The 16,784-nt window shown below is 43.8% G+C and overlaps 1 pseudogene; it reads right to left on the minus strand.

The window, feature by feature from the left end:
• Window positions 1-3,022: 3,022 nt before the first annotated feature.
• On the minus strand, window positions 3,023-3,859 carry LOC132428928 (cdc42 effector protein 3-like; annotated as a pseudogene).
• Window positions 3,860-16,784: the final 12,925 nt, after the last annotated feature.

Raw genomic sequence — 16,784 nt, forward strand, 5'->3', positions numbered from 1 at the left:
ATCTCCTTCCTTGAGAACCTTTAAAAACAGGTTGAATTCTCATTTACCTTAAAAATGATAGAATCTGACACTGGAAGGAACCTTAGAAATATCATCAGTTTAATTTCCTCATTTGGTTTCATTCATTCACTTCACAGATGAGGAAAATGAAGGTCAGAGAGGTTAAACAACTCACCATAGGTCACACAGCAATTACATGGCAGACCCTACAGTGACTCCAAGTCTTCATTCCTGACACTTTCTAAAAGAGCAATGATGTTCAAAGTTTTTGGCTGTGACTTACAGTAAGAAATACATTGTGACCCAGTACACACCCACACAATTACACACACACAACACTAAAAATAGTTTCCTGAAACAATACTCACCTTCTCCCTGTAATAACGTACCCTGGTCGACTGTCTACTCTATTTCATTTTTTTAATAATATTCTGATCACAACTCACTAAATTAATTTCACAACTTAAAATTTTAAAACATTATAACCTCTCAGGCTGAAGTCCTCCAGAATCTTCTTCCAAGGAGAAAAGAACTAGAGTGATCAGCTTCTTGGGACTCCTTGGCCCAAAGATCCCAGTTTTATGACTCAGTAGAGGCAGTAGTATCTCCCACCGTCAAGTTTCATTTCACTTCCAAGAATGCAGTCCAAGCAACCCTGCTCTCCAGCCAGGGTGAGTAACCACACTACTGTGTTTCAGGACACAGACCAGGGCCATTGGTAGCAGCTTTGTCCTTGTCCTTGACTAGCTCCCTAACCCACAAGTTAGCAGGGATTTGCGTCCTTACATAAAAGAGCATGTCCTTATCTCTGCTGCCGTCACTCTCCCCTAGCCTAGGAGCCTGGGGGGAGGGGGCGGAGAGGGGAGCAGGAATAAGAGGAGCCCGGAAGGGGAAGCGCAGGACAAGTAGGTGGGTCTGAGGTCATCAACTACGTAAGTAGGTGTGAACAGACGGACTGCTAAACAATCTCCAGGAGCCAGGCAGCCTGCCCCCACCTGCGCACACGGTTACACAGAGCCTCCTTCTCCTAAGCCCATTTGATCGTTTCCCCTCATCTCTTCCCCTGACGTCCTCTACCAAACATTCTCCCTCTCTCTCTCTCTCTCACACACACACTAAGATGCTAAGATCGTTCACATGGTGGGGAGATGGCTTCTCAGCTATTTCCCTTCTAACTGACAGGTTGGAACTTTCTCCTCTGACTTCCCACTTTCCCGCTGAGAGTCAGCAAGACGGGATTTGGCAGGGGGCTGCTTTGCAGCAGCCAGGGCAGAAAGCCTTCCCATAGCAACCTGGGCACATTCCCATGACTCCCTGACACAGGTGGAATTTCCAGGGCTGGCAACTCACCCCCTCTCAGAAGCAGCGCACAAGCTGCAGGCTACCCGCCTCCCTTTCCAGTGAGTCTCAACCTGGCTTCGGGCCACCCAGTAGTGAAGGCAATGAGCCAGGAAGGGTGCTGGACAATAGTTCGAATATTTATTGGCCCTTTCAGATATCCTCAGACAGCTTTGGAGTCTACGGCTCCAGGTCTTGAGTTCTGCTCGTGAAAGGGGAAGATTAGAATGAACTGGGAGGCAGCAGAGCACTACCCAGCTCTGCCATCAATGTGCTGTGTGATGTTAAGTCAGTTACTTAACCTCTCTGGCTCTCAGTTACCTCATTTTTAACATGAGAGATTCAGTTTTCTAAAAAACGACTTCTCAACATTTCTTTATTATATTGCTATGCTTAAATAAAATTGTATCATCACTCTCATAGTATACAAATCCCAGATTCACAATGAAGACATGCATCTTTACCAAAATAAGTACAACGTAATTAAAAGTCTGTTTCTGGAATTGGGCATTTTCCCCCATAATGAGATTTTTTTAATTTAACCATTTTAAAAAAAACTGAAGTCTAGTTAATTTACAATGTTGTTTAGTTTCAGGTTACAGAAGTGATTCAATTATATATATTTATATAAACACACACATGCACACACACATATATACGTATATTCTTTTTTTCTATTTTAACATTTACTCTTTATGGTGTTGTATGAAGTACCACGTAATACAAGCATGTACTGTACTAAAACACCCGTATTTCCAAATAACATTATGTGGTGTAGCCCACAGTCTCTGCAGAAGCATTGTGAGTAACCTGTGCCTTTACACTTTACAATCAATCCATTGTTGGCCGCTGTGCAAAGTATGATAACAGATGAAGAAAAAAAAAATAAAGCTAAGTATGAATACATTTTTCCAAACATACACAGCTTACAATGGAACCCCAATGGAAAGTCAAATGACCATATTTGATGTAGTACCTATAAAATGCAGACTCTGCAATAAAAAGCCAAAGGCACATAAAAATATATTTTAACTTTAAAAATAACTTAGTTACAGTAATACTTTGCTTGTGTCTTACCAACATGTAGCTGACAGTCAAAATTTTGCAATATAGATATAATATATAGGGATATCTAAGAGCTACAAGCAAATCCCCGAAACCCATAAAGTTGTTCAAATGTGAAAACAGAGAAAAGTTCTAACACGGAAGAATTTGCTACGGTGAGCCCAAACAATATAATATAGAAAACAGCCTAGAAAAAAGGCGTGGGTGTTAAATAAATTTTGACTTCCTCGTGCTCAGAAAATGCCAGAGTACTGTAAAGGTCCTTCATGTGACTGGCACAGCCCTTCATAAGTAGTGCCAGTCCTGGCCAAGCCAGATTTCTTACATGTCTGAAGGCCTGAAAACAAAAAATGTGAGCTGTACGTCAGCAATGCCCGCCGAAAATGGGTTCTGACTCACTTCCTCTCTTTGCCAGCATAGGTGTTTTTGTTTCTTTCACTGTTTTTGCAAACAGGGCATATCAGGTAAAAACGTATTCTGTAGGAACGTCATTTTAGAAAACCCATCACGTGACAGCAAGTATAGCCAGCGAAGCTCTTCTCTTTGACTGTGGTTAGTTTTGTTTTGTTCTGGTTTTTGATACCTTTTATCCCAAAGGAAAAGAGCCGGCGGTGTCCTGTTACTTACTTTTATCCATGACATTCAGCACCTCATCCAGAAATGAGGGCCCAAGATCGAGCTGCAAGGAGAGGAGGGAACCCGTGAGATCAGAGAGGGACTCCTCTGATTTAGTCTTTTCCTTGACGAGCTCGCACGGGGCGGAATGGTCAAACAGGTCCTCCGCCGCCCAGTCGGGTACTGTTCGGAGAGGCTGCCCCTGCCCTGGCTGGACTGCGATGCGGACCCGCTGGACCCCCACGAGATGTCCCCCTGGTGGACCGTCCCGTTCTCCAACGGACTGCTTTTCTCCGGAGCCTTCTCCTCCATGACCTGCTCACAGCTAAGCCGGGGCAGCCTTCCCGGCCCTGAGGACTCCTGTTTGGAACTGAATGTCGCCGGTGACAACAAGGGCAACATGAGTGCTTGGGGCCCTCTGATGGTTGGGAGGGAGATGGCGTTTTTGAGCACCGGGGAGGGCATTTCTGTGAACATGGAGTCGGAGGTACTGTTGGCCCGGAAGAACTCGTTATGCCCAGGGAACTGGCCCGTGCATGCTTTCTCCTGGTTTCCAGGTAGAAGCTCATTTCCTCGAAGAAAGGAAATGTCTCCAAAGACAGTAGAAGCTCATTTCCCTGAAGAAAGGAAATGTCTCCAAAGACGGTAGAAGCTCATTTCCTTGAAGAAAGGAAATGTCTCCAAAGACGTCGTGCTGGCCCTCTTTGCCGATGCGAATGGTGTGGCGGAAGTCTCCAAGGGAAGGGCTGATCGTATCCGGAGACAAGATGTCCCTCAGTTTACATTTCTTTCCTTTCTTGTTATTGGCAGCTTTCAGGTACATTGGGGTCTTGGCTGGCATTTTGGAGTTTGAAGATGTCGATTTTGCAAAAGGGAAAAAGGGCCACTTTCTTCACAGATGTTACAGGTTTCCCGATATCCTTTTTGATAGGAGCGGTCACATCATTTTTCTCAAGTAGCTTCTGAAGTGGCTCTGAAACGAGATGGAGGTCTAAAAGGACTTCCTGGACTTACAGCCAAGCAGGGGTTTCTGGAGAGCCGGTTACATCTGCCAGTCCCTTCCATAGTACGGAGAAACCAGCGGCGCCAAGGATCCCAGCCGCTGACCCCGGGGCCGGGCGCCCGGCACCAACAGTCCCCGAGGGCGCATGCAGTCCCTGCCCGCCACGCGCAGCTCCAGCCGGGTCAGCCGGCGCGGCGCCTGCCTGCTCACAGCATTATGCACTCCGAGACAGCGTGAAGGCGCCCAAGGCCGGGGTCTCCGGACTCCTATACGTATATTCTTTTTCAGATTTTTTTCCATTATAGGTTGTTGCAACATATTGAGTATAGTTCCTTGTGCTATACAGTAGGTCCTTGCTGTTTATCTATTTTATATATAATAGCGTGTATATGTTAATCCCAAACTCCTAATTTGGAGAGATTCAATTTTTTTTTTTGAATTTTATTTCATATATTTTTTATACAGCAGGTTCTTATTAGTTATCTATTTTATACATATTAGTGTATATATGTCAATCCCAATCTCCCAGTGCATCCCACCACCACCACCCCCCTGCCGCTTTCCCCCCTTGGTGTCCATACATTTGTTCTCCACGTCTGTGTCTCTATTTCTCCCTGCAAACCGGTTCATCTGTACCATTTTTCTAGATTCCACATACATGCGTTAATATACAGTATCTGTTTTTAGAGAGATTCAATTTTTAAAACAAAAAAATTAATTGGTCACCTTCAATGGTCCCTTCAGTAGTTCAGGGAATTAATGCATTATCTTGAAAACTAGCGAATAAATGAAACAGTCAACATTTGTTGGGTTTTTCCCCCCTATATCAACTACAACACTAGATAATCAAATCGTTGCCAAGGGGAAGCACCTCCTTTTTAAAGTATTCCAACAAATACATAAAAAATAAATGATGGGAAATCACCATTTTGCAACACCTGATGAATTGATGAATCTAGACAACGAGCATCAATGATTACTAAGGTCAATAAAAGAGAGACAGATGTTATGTGCTTCCCACCCACGAACTTGCCGAAAAGATCTACTCAGATCAAACCTAATCAGGTCAAACTTCTGGGTCCAGCAAGAAATTTGCAGGCAAAAAAGTGGACAGAGAACAGTTGAACTGCATTGCAAGTGTGCAGACAGCACATTCCAGACTGCGAGGAACTTCACAGGCCATGTGCCCCGAGTTCCTCTCAAAATAAAGTGTAAGGAAAAGAAACTGACGAAAAGTGAACCTGGAGAGGAACAGGGACTCAGAAGACATGTCGACTTTTTAAAATGGAAAAGACTACACTAGCATGTCGAGAGAATTGTGGTCAAACGATAAAGCTGAAAGGAAACACCAGAAAATTATGACAACAGGAGTCAGCAGGGCGATTACTTTCAGGGCGGGGAGAGTCTATGGTTGGATCAGGAGACAGCACTGAGGGGGCTGATGGAGTTCTATTGCTTGGCTGTCCTCCCCTGCATTTGTATTTTAATTCATAATAAGGCGATTTTCTTAAATGAGAGAGTAGAAAAATCACCTTTACTTCCTGACAGAGCTAGAAGGCTGAGTTCTGGAATTCTAAATCTGGAAAGTGACAGGTGTCATGATGACGAGGTTGGTTGTGGGACTGCTAAGCGGCAGGAGGCGGGGGGCGAGGGGGGGGGACAGGAAGGCCAAGGATGTCCTGGCTGCAGAGCTGCGGAGACTTGGCCTTGACTCCTGACTGCCACTTCCTGGCTGGGACACCAGAAAACTCAGCTAACCTCTCTCATCTCATTTTCCTCATCTACTAAGTAGAGATAATAGTTCTTGCCTTGTCATTATGACAATCAAATAAGATAACTCATCAGCGCTCATAGTGCTGAATCTGGCGCACAGGAAGTACTCAATACGATCATCCTATTATTATTACTAGTACTACTACTACTATTGTTATTATCTATCTGATTATTAGGATGCCCCTAATGTGGACAGAAGTAAACCAGAAGGTGGAGTTCTCCTTCAAAAAGGGAATACGGGAACATGGCCCCTTTGGGACACTAGTGACCGGGGCGGTTGTAGCAGGTGCAGCTTTGCTAGCCTTCCGCTGGCTCTCCCCAGTGTGACGTGTCCCCATTGGACATGCTCCCTCCTTGATCCACTCATCCTCTTCCCCATTAAGCACTCAACCAGGCTTCCACTCAAAGCCACTCTCATCAGAAGCCACTCATCAGAAGCCACGCTCATCAGTCTGATGGCTTCCTGTTCTTGCTGCTCTCCAGGGGGTGCGGAAACCCCAGGGCACCACTCACCGCGTCCATTAGTCACTGGAGCCACTTTGTGTGAGGAAGCCTCCGGGACAAGCAAACACCATGAGAGGCAGGAGAGCCTGGTGGCTACGGGCATGAGCTCTGCACAGGGCTGATGACCCACACCCGCCCCCGGGTTACCTTAAGGATGAAGTTCTGAGTGGACACACACAGCCTTTGGAATCTGGGGAGCACCAGACCCTTGTCAGGAATTGCTGTGATGCCTCTGGCATCAGAATGGCCAGATGTCTCCTGCTCTCCTTACTTTAACTTCCTGGGCAGGGAAAGTAATAGATTCCTGTGCCATTTGGGGCTAAGCGTAGTCAGTCTTCCTTCACGTTATTATTCAGACAATTTCCTCATACCTGTGAGACCATGGGCAAGTTATTTAACCTCACTGCGCCCCCATTTCTTCATCTATAAAATCTACATAAGAGAATCTGCTTCATACGGTTGTCATGGAGAGTAACTGAATTAAAAAAGACAAATTGCTTTAAACAATGCCTGGCACGTGGTCTGTTAAAAAAAAGGCTCCGTTTCACAGTTTTCTGGATTCAAGTACAAGCTCTTTCCCTTATTAGTTCAATGACACTCGAAAAGCTGCCTCGCTTCTCCACGTCTCTGCTTGTTCATCTATCAAATGGGGATAATAATAGGGCCATGCTTGCTGGATTGGCGTGAATATGAAATAGATAATGCAAAAAAGATCCTGGCTTACACAAAATATTTAATAAACATTAGATATTATTATCCCTATAATACCAGATAATAAGCAAAGTTTTGTTTTTTCCTCGCTATCCAAAGAGAGCAAAATGCACAAAATACTCCAACAAGATACTGGGTAGAGATCCTCCAAAGCAAAGTCCTCATCTCCGGGCACTGAGATATTCTCGCACACCACGAAATGGCACTGCTGGGATCAAGGACAGGCAGGTCTCTCAGGATCCATCCCATCTCGGGGGACAGTAGAGCAGTGAGACACATGGTGTGGCACCTCTAAGCCACAGGAAAAGGGGATGGATAAAGGGGAACCAGCAAGCAGATTTTTCCACGGAAGGATGGTGGGTAAAGGGAGGAGGAAGGCGTGGCAAAGAGGAGAGAGGCTTCCTTTCCACCATAGGAGGTGCATTCATCAACCCAGCCTCATTGTTCCAAAGAACGACCGAACCATCATTACTGAGAAACAGCAGCTAGAGCCTACTGGGGTAACAGGATTCTCAGAGTCTTGATCTCTAGTTGCCTTTTCGTTCTGATACTTCATTTGATTCTCTCAACAGTTCAGCAGGACAGAAAAAAATGTGAACGGGAAACCCTATTTCACAGATGGACTGCAGACAGAAGAGAGAGAGAAACTTATCCAAGGTCAGAAACGACTTGGGTCTCTTCACCCGTTACCCAGCGCTCTCTGGCTGAGCACAGGTGTTCTCATCCTGGGCTGCTCGTTGGAACCACCTGAGAAGCTCTGACAAGTACTGGTGCCCGGGTCTCCCTGACGGAGATTCTGATGAATTTGGTTTGATGTATTCGGTCTGGACATTGGGATTTCTAGACACTCCTCATTCAGTTTAATGCACAGCCAAGGACAAAAATTACTACTTGAACGTATTTGATTTTGTGGATAATAAGTCAAATCCACACTTCACCCAGGGCAGCTCTGATATCTCCTTTGTCCTTTTGGGTAAGGCAGGCAGATAGGGAAAAGAAACAATGTAAAAATTAATTCCTTCCTTGAAAAATGAATCCAGGCATCTTTTGGTTATCTACCAAGAGGGGTGGTGTATCTGAAAACTTCAAAGGAGGGAAGGGTCCACTGTTTCCCTCTATACATTTCCAAAATTTGACTACTTAATTTCATTTGTGTTTCAGCTGAAAAAGAAAACCACTTTTAATAGAATAGCCCTTCCTTAGTATGAAAATCAAGATTATCTTTCCATAAACTTCCTTTTCCAGAACCTGTTTGATTTCAATAAACTAAAATTTATTAAGGATCTACAATGTTCAATGGCTCATGCCACACTTATTGAGATTTTGCTAAATGAGTGTGACATAGTTCTATACTCAAGGGATTATAAACTTGTAGGGAGGACAGGAAAGGTACACAGATAACTACCAGCAGAAAGTTATGCCAAGTGCATGGAAGTAATTAGGACAGCGCTTATCACACATAAGGTGCTCAGTCTTTATATGGGAAAAGAAGAACAGGAGGGGTGGTGGGAGGAATTGGGAGATTGGGATTCACATATATACACTATTGATACTATGTATAAAATAGACAACTAATGAGAACCTACTGTACAGCACAGGGAACTCTGCTCAATGCTTCGTGGTGACCTAAATGGGAAGGAGATCCAAAAAAGAGGGGATACATATATACGTATAGCTGATTCACTTTGCAGTACAGTAGAAACTAACACAACATTGAAAAGCAACTATACACCAATAAAAATTAACTTTAAAAAAAAGAAGACAAGGAGAAAAGAAGAGAGGTGGGACGAAGGACTGGAAGGATGGGAGAAGTAAAAGTTTACTATGGATTTTTTGAGATGAAAGTCCATAATGTGTTGGGAGGGGGTTGCAATGGCAGCTTTGAGAAGAGGTTGAAGTCACGAGGTTTGGAAGTGGAGAGGCAATTCCGTTTGGAGGGAACAGTACACACAAAAACAGGAATGTGCAAAGGCACGACTGTGTTTTGGTTTTTGGTTTTTTTTAATATTTATTTATTTGGCTGTGCTGGGTCTTAGTTGCAGCACACGGGATCCAGTTCCCTGACCAGTGATCGAACCCAGGCCCCCTGCATTGGGAGTGTGGAACCTTAAGCACTGGACCACCAGGGAAGGAAGGCATGACTATGTTTGGGAAACACAAAATGGTATGACTGGAGAGAGCAGAAGAAATATCAACACTGAGAGTAAGAGAGCAAGTGGTGAAAGAGAAAGCTGTTGCCGGTATGAAAGCAATGGACAGAATAAGGTTCTTATTCCTAACTGGGAGGCAATGGGATGAGAGCAAGTCCTGGTTTTCTCAAGACAGTATTCATTTACATCTCTGGTTCATGCATAATTACTAAGAACACCCTGCTTCACTCTCAAAAGTGCTGTGGTTTGGATAATAAATTATATGATCATCTTAGCAACAAGAAACCTTTAAGCTCCTTTAAAAAACAGAGGGCAGAGAGATTGGTTCAAGATGGCAGAGTGGAGGGGCGTGTACTTGCTCCCTCTTGCGAGAGCACCAGAATCACAACTGAATGCTGGACAGTCATTGATGGGAAAACACTGGAACTCACCAGAGAGGATACCCCGTGTCCAGGGACAAGGGAGAGGCCACGGTGGGATGGTAGGAGGGACGCAATCACAATAAAATCGAGTCCCACGACTGCTGGGTGGGTGGCTCACACACTGGAGAACACATACCACAGAAGTGCACCCACTGGAGTGAAGGTTCTGAGCTCCACGTCGGGCTGCCCAACCTGGGGGTCTGGCGACAGGAGGAGTTCCTAGAGAGCCAGACTTGGGGGCTGGTGGGATTTGATTGCAGGACTTCGACAGGACTGCGGGAGGCAGAGACTCCACACTTGGAGGGCACACACAGGGTAGTGTGAGCATTGGGACCCAAGGGAAGGAGCAGTGACCCCAGGGGAGACTGAGCCAGACCTGCCTGCTGGTGTTGGAGGGTCTCCTGCAGAGGCAGGGGTGGCTGTGGCTCACCGTGGGGACAGGGACACTGGCAGCAGAAGTTCTGGGAAGTACTCCTAGGCGGGAGCCCACCCAGAGTCCACCATTAGCCCCACCAAAGAGCCGGGCAGCCTCCAGTGCTGGGTTGCCTCAGGCCAAACAACCAATGGAGAGGGAACCCAGGCCCACCTATCAGCACACATGCAGATTAAAGTTTTACTGAGCTCTGCTCACCAGAGCAACACCCAGCTCTTCTTTCTCTAGAAGAAAAGGTGGGCAAAGAGGGAACCTAACTCAACATAATTAAGACGATATACAACAAACCCATAGCATATATCATTCTCAATGGTGAAAAACTGAAAGCATTTCCTCTAAGATCAGGAACAAGACAAGGATGTCCACTCTCGCCATTATTATTCAACATAGTTTTGGAAGTCCTGGTCACAGCAATCAGAGAAGAAAAAGAAAGGAATACAAATTGGAAAAGAAGAAGTAAAACAGTCACTGTTTGCAGATGACATGATACTATACATAGAGAATCCTAAAGATGCCACCAGAAAACTACTTGAGCTAATCAATGAATTTGGTAAAGTTGCAGGATACAAAATTAATGCACAGAAATCTCCTGCATTCCTATACACTAACAACGAAAGATCAGAAAGAGAAATTAAGGAAACAATCCCATTCACCAATGCAAGAAAAAGAATATAATACCTAGGAATAAACCTACCTAAGGAGGTAAAAGACCTGTACTCAGAAAACTATAAGACACTGATGAAAGAAATCAAAGATGACACAAACAGATGGAGAGATATACCATGTTCTTGGATTGGAAGAATCACTATTGTGAAGATGACTATACTACCCAAAGCAATCTACAGATTCAGTGCAATCCCTATCAAATTACCAGTGGCAATTTTTACAGAACTAGAACAAAAAAATCTTAAAATTTGTATGGAGACACAAAAGACCCTGAATAGCCAAAGCAGTCTTGAGGGAAAAAAAGGAGCTGGAGGAATCAGACTCCCTGACTTCAGACTATACTACAAAGCTATAGTAATCAAGACAGTATGGTACTGGCAAAAAAAAAAGAAATATAGATCAATGGAACAGGATAGAAAGCCCAGAGATAAACCCACGCACCTGTGATCAACTAATCTATGACAAAGGAGGCAAGGATATATAATGGAGAAAAGACAGTCTCTTCAATAGGTGGTGCTGGGAAAACTGGACAGTTACATGTTAAAGAATGAAATTAGAACACTCCCTAACACCATACACAAAAATAAACTCAAAATGGATTAGAGACCTAAACATAAGACCGGACACTATAAAACTCAGAGGAAAACATAGGAAGAACACTCTATGATATAAATCACAGCAAGATCTTTTTTGATCCACCTCCTAGAGTAATGGAAATAAAAACAAAAATAAACAAATGGGACCTAGTGAAACTTAAAAGCTTTTGCAAAGCAAAGGAAACTACAAACAAGACGAAAAGAGAGCCCTCAGAATGGGAGAAAATATTTGCAAACGAATCAACGGACAAAGGATTAATCTCCAAAATATAGAAACAGCTCATGCAGCTCAGTATTAAAAAAACAAACAGCCCAATCCAAAAATGAGCAGAAGACCTAAACAGACATTTCTCCAAAGAAGACACACAGATGGCCTAGAAGCACATGAAAAGCTGCTCAACATCACTAATTATTAGAGAAATGCAAATCCAAACTACAATGAGGTAACATCTCATACTAGTTAGAATGGGCATCATCAGAAAATCTACAAACAACAAATGCTGGAGACGGTGTGGAGAAAAGGGAACCCTCTTGTACTGTTGGTGGGAATGTAAATTGATACAGCCACTATGGAGAACAGTATGGAGGGTCCTTAAAAAACTAAAAATAGAATTACCATATGACCCAGCAATCCCACTCACTACTGGGCATATACTCAGAGAAAACCATAATTCAAAAAGACACATGCATCCCAATGTTCATTGCAGCACTATTTACAATAGCCAGGTCATAGAAGCAACCTAAATGCCTGTTGACAGATGAATGGATAAAGAAGATGTGGTACATATATACAATGGAATATTACTCAGCCATAAAAAGGAACGAAATTGGGTCATTTGCAGAAACGTGGATGGATCTAGAGACTGTCATACAGAGTGAAGTCAGTCAGAAAGAGAAAAACAAATATCGTATATTAACGCATATATGTGGAACCTGGAAAAATGGTACAGATGAACCAGTCTGCAGGGCAGAAATAGAGACACAGACGTAGAGAACAAACGTATGGACACCAAGGGAGGAAATGGCGGGGGGGCGTGGTGGTGGTGGGATGAATTGGGATATTGGGATTGACATAGATACACTAATATGTATAAAATAGATAACTAATAAGAACCTGCGGTATAAAAAATAAATTAAATTTAAAAAAACACAAACAACAACAAAAAACAGAGGGCAAAGGAGTTGAATAGGGATGATATTATCAGAGTTGTATTTTACCAAGACTCACCAGGCACTTCTATGGGATTTATGCTCAGTAGGGAAAGAAATAAGATAGGGATGCGACGATCATTCAGAGGCAATAGCTTTATTCTACACAAAAGTTAAAAGAGCCTCAACTGAGGTGGTGGCCAAATGTGGAAGGCAGCCTCTGAGCTGGCCCCAGTGAGCCCCATCCTTCTGCCTGAAGAGGGCTGACCTGTGTAACTAACAGGGTATCACAGAAATGACGGAGTATGACTTCGGAGGCCAGCTCCTAAAAGACACTGTGGCTTCCTTCCTGTTCTCTCCTTCTTGGATCCCTTGGTCTGGGAGAAGCCAGCTGCCATGTGGTAAAGACCCTCCAACAGCCCCATGAAAGGTTCATGTGAGAAGGAACTGAGATCTGTCACCTCCAGCACAACTTCACAAATCTGCCAGCCCTCTGTGAGCCAGCTTGGAACTGAACCCTCCAGCCCCAGCCAACACTTCAGATGACTACGGCCCCAGGTGCCATCTAAGTACAAACTCACGACAGCTCCTCAGCCAAACCACCCTGCCAAGCTTCTCCTGATTTCCCGACCCAGAGAAACTCTGAGATAAAAAATGTTTACTACCATTCTAACCTGCTAGGTTTGGGGTAATTTGTTATGCAGCAACAAACACTAGATCGTAAAAATAAAAAGGAAAGGGTAAACTTGAATTGCATGTGGAAACCTAGAGTAACTGGTATGTGAGTCCTCCCCCCAGTTCCTCCTTCAATTAACTGTGTGATGTTGGTGAAATGACTTCACATAGAAGAGTCTTGGTTTCCTCATCTACAAAATAAGCAGGCCTGACCAATTCCCTTCAGTGTCCCTTCCAGCATCCAAATTAAATGATCCCATTCTTCTAAAAGCACCCTTATTAGTCGTTGAGCAGGGATTAGAAATTATCCCATTATCTGGAGCGCTCTCCATGTCTCTGACCTCATCCTGTTCAACCATCTTATCAACAACTGAATTGAAAATACAAAAGGCATTCTTGTCAAAATCAAAGATGTTGGGAAACTCTGAGGTAAAGCGATCACTCTGCTGAAGCAACATGCTTAAAAAATTTGAAATTCAGGAACAATGAACCAAGCATAACAAGACACAAAAATGTAACAGACTCACAGACAGCCTGTGAAGGTCTGAAAATTCATCCCTAGGAGCATCAGAGTGTGGTAAGAGTAACATTCACTCTCAGTCAATCATGTGAACTGGTTGCCAAGGAATGAATATGCCTTTCTTTTGCTGACTTTATTCAATAATCATCCAGGCATGGTACTAGGCATTAGGGCTACAGCAATGACTAAGACACAAATTCAGACTACATTTATAGAATTACAGAACCTAAGAATAAGGGAGAAGGGAACCCTATGCTCATCCTTGCTTGGTCAGATCATGTTTGATCTATAGAAAAATCAGAGTTTGGTCTGAGAAGAGTTAACCAGAATGGACATGGAACTCAAAGTAATCAGAATCAAACAACCTTTATCCAGTGGCTGCTCTGTGTGTCCTGTCCAGGGACAGTCTGTCCAGAGAGAAGAAAGGGTGGCTTAGGACAGAATCTTGCCGAACGCCAATACATAAAGGACACACAGAAGAGGAGGATCTGCAAGGGGCTGCGTAGGAGCAGCAAGAGAAGTAGGAGAAAAATCTGGAAGCTAAAACAAAAATGTGTTTCCAAGGTCACAGGCATGTGATCTGGTGCTTGCCTCTTCATCCAGTCTCCTCTTCTACCCTTGTAACTCATTCATTCTAGCCCAACCACATGGGTCTTCCACTTGGTTCTCAAATACCCCACACTCTTTCCTAACTCTGGGTCACTCGTTGTCTTTGCCGTTCCCACTGTTTGGCATGTTCTTCCCCCAGATCCAAGAATGGTCCAGTCTCTCACTTCATTCAGATCTCAGCTCAGATGCCACCTCCTCAGAGGGCTGACCCTGATTCTATCTTACCCTGTGTCTCACCCTGATTCATTTCTCTTCTCAGCATTTATCACTCACCTCCTAACATTTTATAAATTTGCTTGCTCCTTTATTTATTATCTCCTCATCTCCCCCGGCCCTATATATACACGTTGATTCCACCTGCCTCTTTCCCTGGCGGATCCACACTGCACAGTACATACAGTGTCTGGTACACTGTAGGCGTTTTGTGAATATTTGATAAGAGAATTAAGTAAAATCAAGATGCCAAGGAGGACTCCGGTAATCTTGACAAGAACAATTTCAGTGCAGGAACAAAAGGTCAGATATATAAGGGATAATAGATTAAACAAGGCCTGAGAAAGCAGGAGGAGATGAGATATGAAATACCGATAGTGGAATTAGCCTGAGATGGGAGATGGGAACCTTAAGAGGGGAGGAAAAAAAGGATGAGTACAGTTCCTTGGTATGGGGTTAAGAAGGTGAAGGATTCCTCACTTCATGACTGTTGTTTTGTTTTTAAAGTAGTATTAAGGATTCATCCACTGAGATAAAGTGGGGCAAGCGGTGGGACCATGGGTTTGAGGAAAGTGGAGTAAAGGAAATTTGAAATATTCACTGTGAGAGAAGCCAGGTGGCAAGGTGGGTTCAATAAAAGGGCAATGAGCATGGGAAGACAGTGGCCGAGTAAAGGCTCATAGAATTAAGTGGGGAAGGAGGTGAAGCCAGGAGGGAGTTTATAGATGGGGGCATACAAAGTGGTCAAGAGACTGGCCTCTATGGGGTCAAAGAACAATGGCCACCCTGTCACTAACAACCAGTTGAAGGGACAGGGAGTATCTGTCCTGTCAAGAAATAAGCCATGGGGTGGGGGAGAGGAAAAAGCACCTGTCTTGAAAAAATGGAAAAAACACCATGGAAAAATTGTATTTGACATGAATTCTGCATGGGACTAAAGCCGACAGATAGAAATTATAAATACATTTGACCCAATGTGAAAAAAAAAATGCTGAGAATCATAGCAGTCAGTAAAAAGTCATAAAAAGATAAAGGCTGTCTTTCGGGTGGGGGGATACTCATTTCTAGAGGTGTTCAGGGACAGATTAGGATATTATGGGGAGGGAGGACCCAAGGAGAGCAGATGATGCCACGGAGAGGCTGGCGATCCTTGGGGCTGCCTCAGAGGCAGGCAGGTGGGGAGGAAGCGGGCCCAGCAGACACAAGCAGGTGAGGGCTGGGGCTCACCACTTCAGCCAGAGCAAATCAACTCTGCTCCACTTCAGCCAGAGCAAATCAACATTTACTCGTATATAATTGGACATCACCTACTATTTTGTTTAAATAAACTGTTTTGTGTAAATAAGTATTAAAAAGCATTGGACTAGAGACCTCACTTAGTTTAATGAATTGATTTGAGCATAGCTATTATTTAAATAAACTTTTAAATTTTAGAATAGTTTTACATTTACAGAAAAATTGTGACGATAATACAGAGAGTTCTTATAAACTCCGTACCCACTTCCTCCCATTTTTTTTTTCTGGTCTCCCCACAAGGCGTGTGGAATCTTAGTTCCCCAACCAGGGATGGAACCCAGGCCCTCAGCAGTGAAAGTATCGAGTCCTAACCACTGGACCACCAGGGAATTCCCCCACTTCCCCACCTGCCCACCCCATGTTATTAACTGCTTACATCCACAGGGCATACTTGTCACAGTTAACAATATTGATACATTATTAACTAAAACCCATACTTCATTCAGGTTTCCTTAGTTTTTATCTCATGTCCTTTTTCCATTCCAGGATTCCATCTAGGACACCACATTACATTTATTCATCATGTTTCCTTAGGCTCCTCTTGACTGAGAGTTTCTTAGATGTTCCTTATTTTTGATGACGTTGACAGTTTTGAGGAGTCCTGGTCAGGTGCCTTGTAGCATGTCTCTCAACTGGGATCTTTCACTGATATTCTTCTCATGGTTCGACTGGTGTTATGGGTTTCGGGGAGGAAGACCACGGAGGTAAAGCACCGTTCTCCACACATCATACCAAGAAGACACACTATCAACATGACTTTTTACTGTTGATGTTGCCCTTGATCATCTGATTGAGGTACAGTTTGTCAGCTTTCTCCACTGTAAAGCTACTGTTTTTCCCCCTTTCCACACAAACCATAGTTTTTGTTGTTGTTTTGTTTTGTTTTTATCATGTACGATCTGCATTTGTGAGGCTGGATATTTCAAAGAAAAAACGTTGCAGGTTGTGATGGTTACTTTTTTTTTTGGCCATACCTCACAGCATGCAGGATCTTATTTCCCTGACCAGGGATCGAAATCGTGCCCCCTGCGGTGGAAGCGTGGAGT

Source organism: Delphinus delphis, chromosome 8, assembly GCF_949987515.2.
Source record: "Delphinus delphis chromosome 8, mDelDel1.2, whole genome shotgun sequence".
Taxonomy (NCBI): Eukaryota; Metazoa; Chordata; class Mammalia; order Artiodactyla; family Delphinidae; genus Delphinus; species Delphinus delphis.